This window comes from Oxyura jamaicensis, chromosome 7, assembly GCF_011077185.1.
Source record: "Oxyura jamaicensis isolate SHBP4307 breed ruddy duck chromosome 7, BPBGC_Ojam_1.0, whole genome shotgun sequence".
Taxonomy (NCBI): domain Eukaryota; kingdom Metazoa; phylum Chordata; class Aves; order Anseriformes; family Anatidae; genus Oxyura; species Oxyura jamaicensis.
The window spans coordinates 37,671,563-37,687,390 of record NC_048899.1 but is presented as its reverse complement, the minus strand read 5'-3'; positions in this window follow the sequence as shown (position 1 = coordinate 37,687,390).

The window sequence follows — 15,828 nt, the reverse complement described above, 5'->3', positions numbered from 1 at the left end:
TGTATCTTTATCTTTATCTTTATCTTTATCTTATCTTATCTTTATCTTTATCTTTATCTTTATCTTTATCTTTATCTTTATCTTTATCTTTGTCTATCTGTACATTCATATATACACATACACATATATACATATATATACTCGTGTATATGTATATACATGTGTAATGTGTGTACATATATGCATAAAAATGTGTGTACACATTTTATATATACACATATGAACGGGTGTACTTGATCTTAGAGGTCTTTTCCAACCTAAATGATTCTATGATTCTGTATGCACACAAATGTATACATATATACACACATATGGCTGTATCTGTATAGATATATGTCTATAGATTATATAAGATAGGTATATATCTATAGACACATATCTATACATATCAATGCATATCTGAATATAAAATTTATATATATATAATCGTGGAATGGTTCTATGTACACTTACACATGTGTATGACATTGTGTATATAATGTATGCATATATGCCTGCACATATATGTGTACATATATATGTATATATAGCATACATGTGTATATGTATGTATATATTGTATATCTATAGACAGGTATACATATACGTACGGATATGCACATATTTGTGGGTATATACATGTGTGCATACGTACATGTTCACATCATTACATATGTTTATATATTAACATATACATATATATTCATGCCCTCACATATATACATATATCTATACATATATGTATGCATACACATGGATACACACACGTATATAAGGATACACATATATGCATATATACGTTGTGTATACACACACATATGCACATATCTATACGTACGTGCAAGCACGTGTGTATCTGTGGAAGTGTGGGTGCCCACACGCCCACTCCTCAGCTCCCAGTACATCTCGGATTTGCACTAGAAGCCTGCATCTTGCCTGCCGTAGGGATATTTTGGCAGAGGTCCTGAGTGAAAGGGGCCGGATGGGGAGACTCTCTGCAGTGAGTGTTCGCTGCCAAGAACTGATATTTTGTCTTTTTTTTTTTTTTACAACGCATGTGAAGACTCTCTGGCTTGGGGATTTCAAAGCTGCGTTGCTGGAGGCAGAGGAGCCACACACATCTGTATGCCTGCGATGTGCATGCAATCGATATGGCTGTGAGCACCGCAGCCTCCGTCCCTTACACCAGCGTGCTGCCCGATAACAGCTGCCGTGGGGAAGGACCCGGCACGGGAAAAATGCCACCATGCAGAGATATGCAATCCTCAGTGAATAAATCCAGTATATTCTATATAAATCTCCCATTACAGCCTGCTTTATGGAACCAGCCAGCGTGCTTCTCCACTTGAGAGACTGTGGAGAGCCTTATTTATTAGCACTGCAACGCCAGCGCTTCACTGTGCCTTTGTCTGCTTTATGGCCTTTGTCACCGTGTGGTTGCCCGGGCGCATCCCTTTGGTTTGGGAGGTTTTTCATTTGGGCTTGCAACCTTTGTTCCCAGCTGGAAGCTGTGAGGGGGGCACGAGCTGAGGGGGGCACATCCAGCACAGGCAGCCCCGGGGCACAGGCAGGAGAGCCCTCTGCTTGTGGCTGGCACATCACAGAGTCACAGGCTTCAGAAACACGGTGTGCTAGGCCGGTCAGCATGCGGGGGTGCAGCAGCATCTCCCCTGTGTGTGAAGGGAAAGGCGAGATGTTCCCTGCGAGCCAGCCAAGCATGCAGGAATGTCCTGCTAGCAGAAGCGCTCTGCCTTATGGAATCGTACAATGGTTGGGATTGGAAGTGACCCTAAAGATCACCTAATTCCAACCTCTGCTGTGGCAAGGTGAATCCTCTCACACTGTGGCTTCGTCCTCCTCACCTGGCTGTCCTTCGAGAGGTGCAGTGAGAGACAACAAGGGCTGAAACAACAACACAGCTCTGAGGGGGACGGCGCTGCACACAGGCCTGAGGCGATGACAGTGGTGCCAGCAGCGCGAGGCTTTGACCCAGTGACACAGACCTGCAGCCTCCTGGCTTAGCTCCTACCTGCAGGAAGGCAGAAATGGCTCTAACAACGTCCTGGCTTTCAGGCGTTTTCCCAGAGAAGTCACGTTTGATGTTGCTTCTGAGAGCACAGCCGTGGAACAGGACTGGGGATGGGCGCTTGGTGCAGATTTATATCCCATTCCCAGCAAACTGGGGGATATAAGGCAGTCTGACCTAATATTATGTTGATTCCAAAGTAATTACATTTGTTATTTGCAGGATCTGTAGTAAATTGAGTTGTGGCAGTTATGTGGATGCTTCACAGAAGCAATTTCAGAGATCATTAAATATATCTTACATTGGTTACACATTACATTAACCCCTCCAGCGCCTCAAGACATATGACATCCATCCACCAAAGAGGCAATTTTTATGGATCTAGATGCCAAAGGCAATCCAACAGAGACAGATCCAGGAAATGTCTGCTGTTACTGCAGAGGCCTCCTCCTCACTGTAACGACACGAGGGCTGAAAAGTTTGAGCAAGGCTGTACAAAGGGCAGACCCCCTCTGAAGGAGGAAAGCCACAGCCCAGGTTCATCCCCATCACACCGAAGGCCCGGCTTGAAGAAGGAGAAGCGCTTTGTCACTGCCATATGCCCTTTGTTCAAGTGGCAAGGGGGGCAGGCAGTGGCTTGTCCTGGTGTGGCGACCATTTTAGGGGCAATAGGAGAAGAAGGAGAGGTAGAAGCAGGGTGTTAGGGGCAGAGGAGGCTCCTGCAACCCAGCGGGGTGGCAGTCAGCAAACTTCCCCCTGCGGCAGCAAACACCAGCTCACGTCGTCCGAAGCTGTCCCTGGTATTTTTAACATGTATGTTAAAATGTAAGTGGGCAGATGTGGCACACTGGGGTGCTGAGGCCCAGGTGAGGAGCTGGCGGGGAAGGAACAGAGCAGGGTTCGGTGCCATCACGGCATTTGGCACCATCTCAGCCTGTTTTTGGATCACCCTGCGGCTCACTGCTGCTCTGCTGGCACACAGCCCTGGGATCAGCACCCAGGAAAGGGGCTAACTGTGTCCAGGCAGGTGGCCGTGATGACAAAAACATCAGCTCCAGGTTCTGGCACTAATTTTGCCCTACTCAGCATCAGCCAGACCGCCTGCGGGTGTCAAACTAAACACAAGCCTCACAGTCAGGTGTAAAGGATGGGGCCTGAAACACCAACAGCAGCCAGCAAAACATGCAGGCAGAGCTAGGGGAGAAGCTCTCCTAGGATGCTTTTAGTTTGGTCTCATCTAATTCACCTCATCTAATGCAATGTTTAATGCCATGATGCGATTTTGGCCAAGCCTCGAGATGTGCACAGCCCCGCCGTGCTGTGCTCGCCTCGGGGACTTGTCTTTATTGTTGGGCAACAGTTTTGTCCCCATCATCATCAGTCACTGCGGGGAAAACAATTGGAAGAGGCTCGGTCTGAGGTGTGACAAGTGTCCGGGGCAGCACTGCTCACTGCCTGCTCATGGGTACCTGGCCTGGGTGGAGGTCTCAGGGGACAGAGGGGGCTCTGCATGGGGCCAGGCTGAGGCTGTGGCAGGATCTGGCCCCTCCACATGAAGCTGAAGCTGCACCGTCCTTACTTGAGCCATGCTGCTGGGTTGGAGGGGAGGAGGAGGTGCTGCCAGGAGGGTACTGAGGGCCTTTAGGGTCCCAGTGGGTGCTGGGTGCTCAGCTCTTGCATATTTACTCCTCCTTATTTACTCCTGGAGATAGGGTGCAAAGAGAACCCCCTTGGTGCAGAAGCAACACAGGGAATTTGCGAGTGTGCTCCGCACGCATTGCACAGCTGCATTATTCATGCCCGTGTGGGGGTGTAAGAGAGCAGGGCATAAAAAAAAACAACACATCCATCTGGTTGCTATTTGCTGTGAGTGCGGAGGGAAAGGGCACTTGTGCTGGAAATCCCTCCCTCCTTGATGGCAATCAGCATTTTACAGCCCCTTGAAAGGCCCAAAGTAAGCGATGCCTGTGCTGCTCTGTGCCAGGAGAGCGGTGCTAGCATGGCAGGGATGTTCTCCTTCCCAGGCTCTCCTGCTCCATGGGGTTTCTGCATGTCACTGTGTGGCAGCCTTGTCCTCGTGGGTGCCCAGGGGTCAGGGTGTGGGTCAGCCCCAAGCACGTCTCATCAGCCACAGCCACAAACAAACAGGAACCAAAACCGAGCAGAAGCCTCTTCCTTCCCCAGCACAAAGCCGCAGGCGGATGGGGAACACCCACCCTGCAGCCCTAAATCCTTCGGAAAATGCAAAGAAAAGGAAAAGGGGAACACACAATGTGCTTTATATGCCGCGCTTGGCGAAACCTCGGGTATCTCACACCTCCAGACACGAGGCATTTACCAGCCCTTGTGCTGCAGGGATACTCCCCAAACCTGTCACCCTGCGCCCAGCCGGGGGTCGCGGGGGCGGGAGGCAGGCTGCAGCTGGATGTTAAACAAGCTGAGAGCATCTCGAGGTTCCCTTTCACCCTCCTCAAACCACATCTGGTTTTTGTTTCCGCAGCTGACACATCCTCTGAGATGCATCCCGCTTTGCTGGATTAGTCAGATTGCAAGATTTAAAGGGAAAAAACCTCATGCACACAATTACTCTGGATCTGAAAACGGTAGTTTTGGAGCGGAGCGGAGCTGGAGGGCCGGAGCCAAAGCCAGAGTTTGGAGATGCTCTACGTGATAAAAACAAGCTATTAAGTAATTGCTGGGAGAGGAGGATCTGAAGGGAAATATCGCACTTGAGAGGAAGCAGATACTTAGTAAAGCTGTTAAACCCTTATTTCTGAGGCTCGGATCCTCAACCAAAGCAGATGCTGCTGTTGGAGAGCTGTTGCATGGGGCAAGGTGGACCTGAGCATGGCATGGCCACAGGTCTGGGGGCACACAGCCCCTCTCCTAGGGAAAGCTGGACAATGAGTGGCCCTCAGTCGCTTTCAGATCTCCTCCAGAGAGCTCGAGCAGCGTGGGCAGAGCCCAGCATCACCACCACAGCTCCCTGAGACGCTCTGCACTGTGGCCACGTGCTCCTTGTACTGCTCAGGTCACAACCAGCATGTGACAGCCTCAGGTTCTGAGGCTGAAGAGAGACCCAGGAAGAGCTTCTAAACCTGGCTGCAGATTGCATGCCCATTAGGTACAAAAAGTTGCTTTAGAGATGCTAAATATTGATGCTTCCCTCTTCCTTGTCCTCAGGCGGGTGGGGAAGCTGAGTGCTTGCAGCCACAAACTGCTGAACTAGAAGGAAAATCCTGGGCCTGAGTTTTTCGCTGGTTCTGCACAGTTACCAAGAAGCTCGCTGCGTGGGTGGATCCGTGCAGCTGGGATTAATTCATCTGGAGCTTGTGGGTCCACCCATATCACAGGGAGGTCCCAGCCCACGGCACGAGGCTCAGGGAAGGGCAGGACAGACTGGGGATGGTGGCATTTGGAGAGCTAGTGACTTCAAAGGTGTAAAGGAACTAATAGGATTTCGTTAAATTAGTGGGGATCTGCTTTGAATGGGATGGGGTGCTGGGGGTGTTCTTCCACACAGTTCAGTCTCTCTCTCCCCCCCCCTTTTTCTTCCCCCCAAACTCAGCTTATGAAGAACATATTTCCAATAATGCCCCGGGAAGGAGCACTTGGTGATTGAGTGGTCTTGGTGTAATTTGCCTGCTGCTGAGTGTAGTGTTTCACTTCTACCTAAATTTGCGCCTATGATTTATGAGTTAATGTTTCCTTTTGTAAATTATATTTAAAGAGAAAAATGAGGCGTATTTTTTATTTTTAGAAAACTTAATGTTTATGCTTTATGTGCCATCAGAAGAAATAGAGTACTGCAGTTTTCAGACTACTTTTCCAGCAGGTAAAATGAAATTATTCAGACCAGAAAGCTCTACTTGAAATATGAATAGATTAAAATGAAAAGGCATTCAAGGCCTGATCTGGAGCCTCTTTAAATCTTTGGGAGTCTTATTTTTTTTCCCTTGCAATTATTGAGCCAAGCCCCAGCTGTACATGGAGGACATGCTGCCTCTATCCTGATGGGGTAGAAGGGCTGGGATGCCACGGCTCTTGTACTGGCTCAGCTTGGGTTTGAGAATGTGAATATTGGACTTTGAATGCTGTCATTTAGCCCAATATTTTCCCTTTTGTTGGCAGCTGCAATGGACCTGCAGTGCACTTTTCCAATCACATCAGTGTGCACGGAGCCAGTCTGACATTGTGCTGGGCTTGGCGAAACGCAAGCACCATCTCCGACACCTTCCTGGAGCATCCCCTCGCCTCCCATCTTCCGTCTCACCTGGCACGAACTCCTGGCACAGCATGCATTATTAAAGCCATCGCTTTTGATTATATCATCCTCCAAGGTGAGCGCAGTGCTTGTGAAAGTCACCGGAGAAGTCTGCGCTGCCGGAGGAGCTCCCGGGGGCACCAGGAGACCTTCCTCGCCCGCCCCAGAGCTGCTCCGAGTGCCTGTGCCTGCTGCAGGGGGAGGCAGAGCACCCAGCAGACCTGTTCTCTTCCTCATCTCCCCATTTTCTGCCTGCACAGCACCCACAGAAGGGCCAGGGGGTCCTCTTGTGAGGCCTGCACATTGGAGCTTTCCCGACACCAAAATCTCTTGTTTACCACTTTCAAGCCCATTTCAAAATACATTCCCTGAACTCGTTGTGCTCCATTTGCTTCCTCAAGCTTACAAATTGTCATTGTCGAGGGGGAAGTGGCTGAAAAGTTCACCAGCCTTTCCCCTTCACCTGGCATTAACCCCTGGGTGCATCCAGCTTTACACAACCCCTGCTGGTCCCTGCCTGCCCCAGGGCAGCTCCAGCTGTGTCTTCTGCCACATCCCACATCGCACCTCTCACATCTCACGTCTCATATCTCATGTCTCATACGCTGCCTTTCATATTTCATAGTCACTTGTTCGGGGGCTGAATGAAAGAAAATGGCTCAGCATCGGTGAACCAGGCAAAAAGAAAGAAGAGAAGCGATGTCGGTGTTGGCCTGAAATGATTTGTTTCAGCTTAGTGCTGTTCTAATCTTTTAAAACCTTTTTTTCCGAATGTATGCTGAAACCAAGTGTAACTGCATCACAAGCCACCTCCGTCCTGTAAAACATACTGGAATTAGAAATCATTTCCTTGCTGAAACTATTCAGTGAATCCTACATGAATTGTTAATGGCCTCCACGCAGCTGAGAAGCTGACATTTGAAAGGAAAATCGGTGTAAAGCAGGTTTGAAAATTTCCATTGAAACTGTGGATCCTTCCTCATTTCATTTCGCCCTCCCTGCAGCTTTCTGGGTTTCTAAGGGCTCCAAGGAAAAACAAAACAAAGCAAACCAACACCAAACATCTGAAGCCAAAATGACTCCCAGTTTTGCAAACTCTGCCATTATTCTACTCCTTCCAAGCTGCACGTTTCTGAAGGCAGCATCCATGGGGGCGCCCCAGGTCCCAGTTCCCCAGGCAGGGAGACAAAGCCAGGCTCTGCAGGTTTTCTCATCCCTCGTCGGATTTCTTAAAGGGATTTTTAGCAAGAAGCTCTAAACCCCGAGTGATCCTGCCTCTGCGTTGAATAGAAGTCCTCTCACAGCCTTGCCTTTCGATATCTCTTATTTGTTTCTGTCACATACTTTTAAGATCCTTACAGCCCGGAGAAGCCCGTGACCTCATTCAGTCAGAGCAGAGCAGAGAAACACGGGAACCGCTCCCTCTGCCTGCTCAGCACAAAATCCTGCCAACGTGGAACTGGGGAGTTTGGGCAAAAAACCTTCTTTTGCATAATCTTTGTAACAAAGATCTCAGGTGAGGTTACAAAAATGGCACACCACAAGGAAACCAGCAAGTGTTTTGTGAGGAAACCCCCGGAGCGATGGGGCTGCTGCAGGGATCTCCATCACGGCGCCATCCCACAAACCCGTGACTGCCTTGAATTTAGAGGGGTGGAAAGGAAGATCCAGTGTAAGGATCCTCCAGCTTTCTCGCTGTGCATAGACAAAAACCAAAAAGACTGCCCTGTAGTCCGTAATTCACCCTTCCTCTACAATATTTAGGGTCCCGCGTAGATCAAATGGGAAAGCTAGCAGGGAAAGCTCCACGCTGGTGGGATCTGAGTCAGGATCATTTGACCATTGCAGCTCCCCACGGCGCAGGTTAACGTGTGTGCATTAAACCTTGCCTTTTAGACCTAGCAAGGTAGTATCTCTGGCAGTCTAGGAGTTTACTGCGCTGCTTTCTGAAGGGCTGGGTTAAATCTTTGCATTGCACTGCAGCTGGCAGCCCCTGCTCCCAAAGTGAGCCAGGAGATGGAGGGAGGAGACCTTCCAGCCTGGTGCTGAGCCCTCAGCTCTTGGCTGAGGTCTGGCGTTGACGCCGAGGTCTGGCTCTCCCACGCTTCATCCAGAGGACAAAGCTGCCTTTGCAGAGTGCCGGTCCACGCAGAAGCCGGAGGTATCGGATGAGACACTTGTGCTAATTAATATTTTATGGGGTTATAGATTTTCTTTTTTTTTTTTTTTTTTTCCTCGGCAGCTGGTCTTAAATACAGACCAATTTGCAAAAGCGTTAATTAGCCGCAATTACAAAGCACGTTGTAGCTTCTCTGAGGATTTCCTTCTGCAGAGCTGCACGCTCAGCCCCTCGCCCCCATCCCGCTGCACCACTGCTTCCCCGATGGGCCACGTTTTTCGGGGACTCTGCTCAAATCTCCAAATCAACAGCAGGGGAGGGCACACATTGGCCGCACCACCAGCAGAGCAAGCCAGCTCCTTCTTCCACACACCCAGACTTAAAATCAGGGGCTTTCCCCACGTGTTCAGCCCTGACACAAGGCAGAACGGGGATGCTCCCCGTGTCCCCACGGTGTGCAGGGGGGACCCCCTGTGCTGAGCCCCCGCAGGAGCCAGCCCACCTCCCAGTGCCCCTTCCAGTCCTACAGCCCTAGGATTTCTGTTCCCAATTATTTCGGAAATGTTGGTCTTGCTGTTGCCCTCTGTGATTGATGGCAGGCTTTATAGGGAACGGCCGGATTGCAGCTCCGACTCGAGGCAATATACTCGCTATAAATCTAAACGCTGGGACTCCAAACTGCTCCGCCAGCTCGAATCCCCCTCTGCGCCCCACCAGGCAGCGTTGCTCTGGGAAGAAAGGCAGGGATGCGGGCATCCTTTTGGGAAGGAGAACTCAACCCAGCTTCATAGGGATTGCAGGAGGCTTTTCAGCATGCTGAAGTACGGTTTGTCTGAAACGAGCGTTTCAGCTAATGGATGTTTGCAATGCTGTTAGCGAGCAGGACTTGGCTAAAACAGGGGCTGAGCAGCCCGGAGGAGCTGGGTCGCTCCCAGATTTTGCACACGTTTGTTTTATGGCGAGGAGCAAATCCCTGCCCCTGCCAAAGCCCTCACCCCAACCACCTCCACCGGAATGCAAAAAAAAAAAGTTTTTTTCAGCTTTAACTTCTTCAAAGAGAGCCCTATCACATTAATGAGCAGCCGTGGTGGGCTCAGAGCAGGGCTCCTTGGAGCAGCACCCCACGGGGCCGGATCCTGCCCGTGCGGCGGGCGGCACGGCTCCCAGCGAGCGGGCTGCCAGCAGCAGCCCTCTTTTGTGCACGCACACGCTGCTCCTCCGCTTCCAAAGGGCAATTCACGAGCTGGTAAAGGCCTGGCGAATTAATAATAATGAGCTCATTTCCATGCCATCTGCCGAGCGCTTGCCTCAGCGGCGCTTGGCTCCTGAGCAGGAGTTTTTCCCCCTCTCCTTCTGTCTCGCCCGCTGGACGTGGCTGGGGAGGTCCGACGGGAGAACACCTCCCGGAGGGTCTGCGTGGTTTTGGGGAGCATCCCTCCCATGCTGCCTCAAGCCAGTCTGGGTCCTCTGCCTCGGTGAAAGGCACTTCTGGGGCAACAAGCCAGAGAAATCAGTGGGAACTGGGAAAGGGACCAGGCTGCCCCTCCAGCGACACATCTCCTTGCTGTCAGGCACTGAAGGATTTGAGGCTTTTTTACACCGCTGGGCTGATCCCTGTTCTCTCCTCCTGAAGCCCACGTTTTCTTCTTTGGGGTTAATTCCTGTCCCCGTAAGGCTTGCTATCAGCAAAACAGGGGCTTTCATTAAAGCAGGGCGTGCTGCGAGGAGATCAGAGCGCAGTGGGCCGGGGAGAGCAGCCTGGGTGAGCGGCATTCCGGAGGCGTGCAGCCCGCAGGAGGAGCAGAGTTTGTAAAGAGCAGGTAAATCCTTGTGCCCTCAGTTTTGTAAAAGCTGGCAATTGCATAAATTTAGTTGAGCCAAAGAGAGATTTAGCCGGTTGTGGGGCTGCTGCTTCCAGCATCCCGCTGGTGCTGCACAAGGTTACCAGTCCTTTAGGTCTGGGAGCAAATATATTATATTTGTATATTATATAGTATATTATTGTTATTTGCAGACATTAATATTTACATATGTCATTACACTAGCAATAAAATCACACCTCTGTGCATTTGTGTGCATTTTGGAGAACTCAAGAGCACCGACACCCTTAGCGTAGGCTCTGCAAGCCTGCACAGCACAATCACATCAGCTGGGCATTTAAAAAAATGCCCCCAGAATTAGGTTTTAGGGCCCAAGGGTGATCTGTAGTGGACAGAGACCACAGGTAATAGGGTGGGACAGTGGCACCAGGCTGAAGGCGTCTGTCCCCGCGGGTATCCCTGGCTGGCTGGCTGGCTGGCACCGCAGAGCTCGCTCCCAGCACGAGGACGCACCAGGCAACAGCCGAGCGATGGGGAGAAACGTGTAAATACATTTTAGTGCTTTCATTGAGCGTAGCTAAGTGAAAAAAATTCAAATGTCTTCCCATATTGTCCCCGAATTGCCAGGGTTTTTCTTTTTCTCATTACCTTCCTCTCGCAGCTGCTGGTTAATGGGAAGCAGCGATATATGATTTTCCCTCCCCTGACTTATTGTGTGTGTGTATTTGTAGGCTCAGGATATTACACTGGGGATCTATGGATTGTTTTATTTGGTTTACATGGAATTTGGGAGAGCAGGAAACACGTTTAACTCTAATCATCTTGGGAACAGGTCACATAACCCGGAGAGCCATGAACCTTTCATAACAAATCTATACAGCCAGGTGTGAGAGCAAATGAAGTCCATATGTGCAACACGAAATGGGCAAGTAGAAATTTCCTAGGAGCTGTAAATAGGATGTACGTCCACTTTCACCTGATCATGCGAAATTACGGGTAAGCCAAAACAGATCCTTTCCTACAAATGATGTCCATGACTTTAGGTGACGGCTTCGCCGTGTCTTTTCCAAATGAATCTCTATCACATGGGGTGAACCCGGGGCTGTGGTCCTGTGTCAGCATGCTGCTGAACCAGCCTTGGTGTGCCTTTGCTGAGCCCTTCTGGGAAACAAGGGCCAAAAGCCAGTGGTGCTTTCAGTTTTGGATACCCCCTAAATAAATCGCAGCAGGGCAGCAGGGCCTCCCAGCCCACGAGAGCCACCAGCTGCAAGCACAAGCTGCACGAGGTTTCTGTGCGATAATTCTTGGTTAAATCTTGCATTTGGCTCTGCCTCGTATTTAATCTCAGCGCAGACGTGGACATCGTGGTCATTGCAGAGACGTGGGGTGGCTCCTTCTGCGCTGGGGCCAGGGAGCGCAGCGTGACAGCATCACTCGTGCTGCCCTCTTAGCAACAAGGGCTAGGAAACACCCTTTGGGAAAGCTCCAGCAATGCCAGAGGAAAGAAAAAAAATATATCAGGTTAAGTCTAAAGTGGTTTCAGGAAGAGGTCATTAGCCAAGCACACGGCCGGCGCTCCCGGGGGCTTGGCTCTTGCGGCCCCTCCTGTTGCAGGCGCGGAAATGGGGACCAGGTGGGGCCCACGGTGCCTGGGGGCTCAGGGCTAGGAGGGGAGCCACCGAGGTTGCCTGCAGCCCCCCAGATTCCACCTAACAGGGCGAGGAGCGTGGCTGGTGCTGCTTCTGCCAGAGCCAGCACAAATCCGGGGGCACCGGGCAGGTGCCGGCACCGCACGGCAGCCAGAGTCACCGATGGGTTTCCCACTGTTTGGTGCACCGTGGCTGTAATTTACCCCCCTAACCTGAATAAAGCGCTTCTCTTTTTTAGACTGTTATCGTTAAATATTCTGTTTTTGCTGGTTCTGAAGCCCAGCCACCCTTCGGACTGTAAAACCTGCTGCTTGGCACTGCGTAAACACACAGAAAAGGGCAGAAACACCCTCAAGAAGTTTATCTGCTCCAAGCAAGGGGCACTGATCCCCAACAAGTCACCCTGCTTTTATCCTCTGTGCCTTAAAATACGTTCCTTTATAAATATTAAGTAGGAATAATATAAATACTAATAGGTGGCTCTACTTGTCAGAGTAGCCTGTATTTAATGGAAATATTGGTAGTGCTCCTGAAAGCGGTGCTGCTTGCATTCAGCTGCATCTGCAGCCCGTGGGAGAAGGCAGGGCTGAACTTTGCAGCCAATTTGCCAAGTTTTGGTCACGGAAGCCTGCAGAGAATGGGCACCTGAGGCGATTTATTTGGGCATTTGGGATCTGTGGGCTGACAAGGAAATTACCTTCCTGCGCCGCGGTGCCCGCGGCCGGGCGCTTCCCGGTCTCGCCGTGCCTTTCCTGATCCCTGCCGCCAGCCATCCCAGCCAGTTGCCAAAGGGAAATAAACAGATGGAACAGTTTTCCATAAAAATGCAAATAGGTTGTAAAAATGTCTCCAAAATCTAAATACTCTGCGAGAATGCGCCAGCTCGGATGAATATTTTGACAGGAAAAAGCGAAAGAAAGAAGAATAAGTTAAATGATGTCAGGACAAATTGTTTGGGTTTCTGTGATAAAATGTTGCCGAAGAAGCTATAGTTTATTTAAGGAGGGCATATGTGCCGCACTTAACAATACGGGAGTCTATACAAAAGTAAATTCAGAAGTCAAACCGGAATGGGTTTCGGCGTTACGACCATAACCCCATTTGCCGTCGTAAACTGATTTTTCCCTGATTTTTTTTTTTTTGTTTGTTTCTTGGTCTGCTCCTTATTTAGTTAATTAATTAATTAATTAATTAATTAATTTTTATTTATATTTTTCCCAATAAAAGCAGGAGATGAGGCTCTGGTGCTTGGACCCGGCCGGGGGACCTCACCCTGGCAGCAGCAGCCCGGGATGCCTGGGAGCTGATGCGGCGCTGCCAGGGCGTGTGTGGTCAGCAGCCCCTAACAGGCCCTGTCTGAATAGGCAAAACAAACCGTTTAGCTTTCTGGCTTGCTTGCGCTGCGATCTTTTCCAAGTAATTGGGCCCAACTGTAATTTTTCTGTTTTCCTCCCCCCCCCCCCCCCCGGCACACAAAGGCGTTTGTGTCGGCAGCGGGAGGGTTGGATGCGGCGCGGGTTGAGGAGCTCCCAGTGCGACGGGCAGCGCCCAGCCGGGATAAATGGGCCCTTTGTGAGGCCACCATTGTGCGCTCCTTCTGCTGAAAAGATGCTGCCTGTCCTCTGTGTGTTATTTTCTTGCCTTTATTCACGTTTTGTTTAGCATTCATGAGCCCGGTGTCTCCAACAGCTGCCCGTGGGGATGCGGGGAGCTGCGGGAGCCGGGACATCTCCCTGCGCCCTGACACCCAGCACCACGGTGCTCAGCAGGCGAGCAGGACATGGGGGCACCCCGGGGACACTCGGCTGCTGTCACCTAGGGGAATGTCCCCATGGCCACGCCGAGGCTGGAGGAGGCTGGGGCTCTCCAGAGGCTCGCTCCGAATGTTTCCAGTGGGGTTGGCTCTGCTGCAGGCTGCCCTCCCACAAGCTGCCTGCATGTTTTGGGTGATGCTGCAGGACATGGCAAGGCATCTCTCATGTGGGTGATGCTCTTTCTGTCCCTAATTTGTCACCTCTGGTGCCTAAACCCTCAGTGCTCCCTGCCCCAGGGCAGGTCCCCGGGGGCTCTGGCTGGAGGTGCTGCAGGCACCATGCTGAAGCCGAGATCTGGAGCTCCCCCCGACACCCACCCTGCCTCTTGCAGAGCTGGCTTGGACCCAGCACCTGCCTTACACCTTTCCTGGGTGTATCTGCCCAGAAACTATCCTAAATCTGTACCGGGTAACACCACCAAGGCACAGAGACCCCGTGGGCCGGCGTGCTCGGCGTGTGCCTGCCGAAATGGGGGCTCGCTGTGGTTAATTCACACCTTGTGGCATCTAACAGGGGGAAACACAAACCCACTTGCTGTGGACAAGCTCCTCCAGCCCCGCATTTTGGGGCGTGCTTCTTCTAAGTGAGGGGGACCTGTGACGAGCGGCAGCGCGGCGTTTAGCGGGTGTGTTGCTGACAGTGCAGGGATTTTAACGCCGGCGTTGGTTTCGAGCTGATTATTACGAATGGCTGCCTAGAGCCAGGGTAATTTGTAAAGCTGTGAGAACGTGAAAAACCCACCGACGACAGCTTGCTTTGCTCATTAGAAGAATCCCCAGGGCTCACGTACCAGGAAGAGAGAAGACAAACGGACCTGCTGTAGTGCTGGGGACGGCTCTGTGTGCGGCCGAGCCCCACGCAAGCAGCCCCGGGTGGGTGCCTGGCCCCGTCCCACCGCGGTGGAGGGGACCAGAGGTGTCTGTGGGGGGGTGACAGTGGTGGAAATGGGGATGGGAAGAGCTGGGAGGGAGGAGGAAGCCTTCCCAAGCATTGCCACTCCATCTTCCACTTGTCACCATGTCATTTCCCTATCTAAAAATATATGTACGCATATAAAAAATCCCCGATAATCACTGTGGGTGCACGATAACCTGCTGAACAACTTGTTCCCAGGGAAAAAGTGTGCGGCCGAGCCATCAGGAAGGTGGTCGGGGAGGTTTGGGAGAGCTGCTTGAAATGGAAGTGGAGCAGATATGTCCCCAGACACTGCGGCTTGCTGGTGGGTGCCAGGTTTGGGGTCAGCCGCACCCATCGGTGAGAAAAGGGGGCCTCCATCCCCAAATCCATCCCCAGCTGCTCCGCCAGCACCAGGGACGGTGTTTGAAAAATCAGGTGACACAAGGTTTAGGGAAGGCATCCTGGAGACAAAACATAACGGCAAAATATTGGGGAAAACCAAAACTCCGCTCCGCGTACTGAGTTATAACAAAAGTGATGCCAAGAGATCCGAATCTGGCTGCAGTCTCTTGGCACGGATCTTTATTCAGAGCATGAACAATGAATTTGCATCCTAGGAAACAAATGCACTCCACATGCCCCGAAACAAATAAATGTGAAACATCCCTTTATTCCACAGCCAGGAATCTTAATCTTGCTGATAAACAAACCGGAGGGGGAAAAAAAAATACCTCGGAAAGTCGTGGTTTACTTCAGCACTGTATTTTCTCAATTTAAAGGAAAAAAAGACCGGAAATTGAATAGAAAATGAAGTAAGCTCTGTGCTCACAGCTAATGTAAGCTGTGTTTCCAGCAGGGTGTCGTGGGCTGAGGGTCCCTCGTGGGTGCCACCTGCCCAGGACAGCCTGGTCCTGTGGCCGAGAGGTCAGGACAGGGGACAGGAGAGCCAAGCTCAAGCTGAAAACGGTGCCCGAAGGATTTCAACAAACCATCCCATTGGCAATATTTTATTCCATTTCACCTGCTCTGGGCTGGCAAGCACCGCTTTGGGCTTCGCTAAGGGTTTTGCCAATGTCACTCTGGGCAGAATACTGCGATTTTGCTGGCTAGGAGGGATGTGTTTATGCTGCTGCTACGTGTAACTGCAGGGCCAGAGGTTCATCTTCCTCTAATTGCCCCTCGATTGGAGAATCCGGCTGAAATTTCTAATTTGTTGACCTGGAAAAAAAAAAAAAAAAAAAAAAAAAAAAAAAAAAAAAA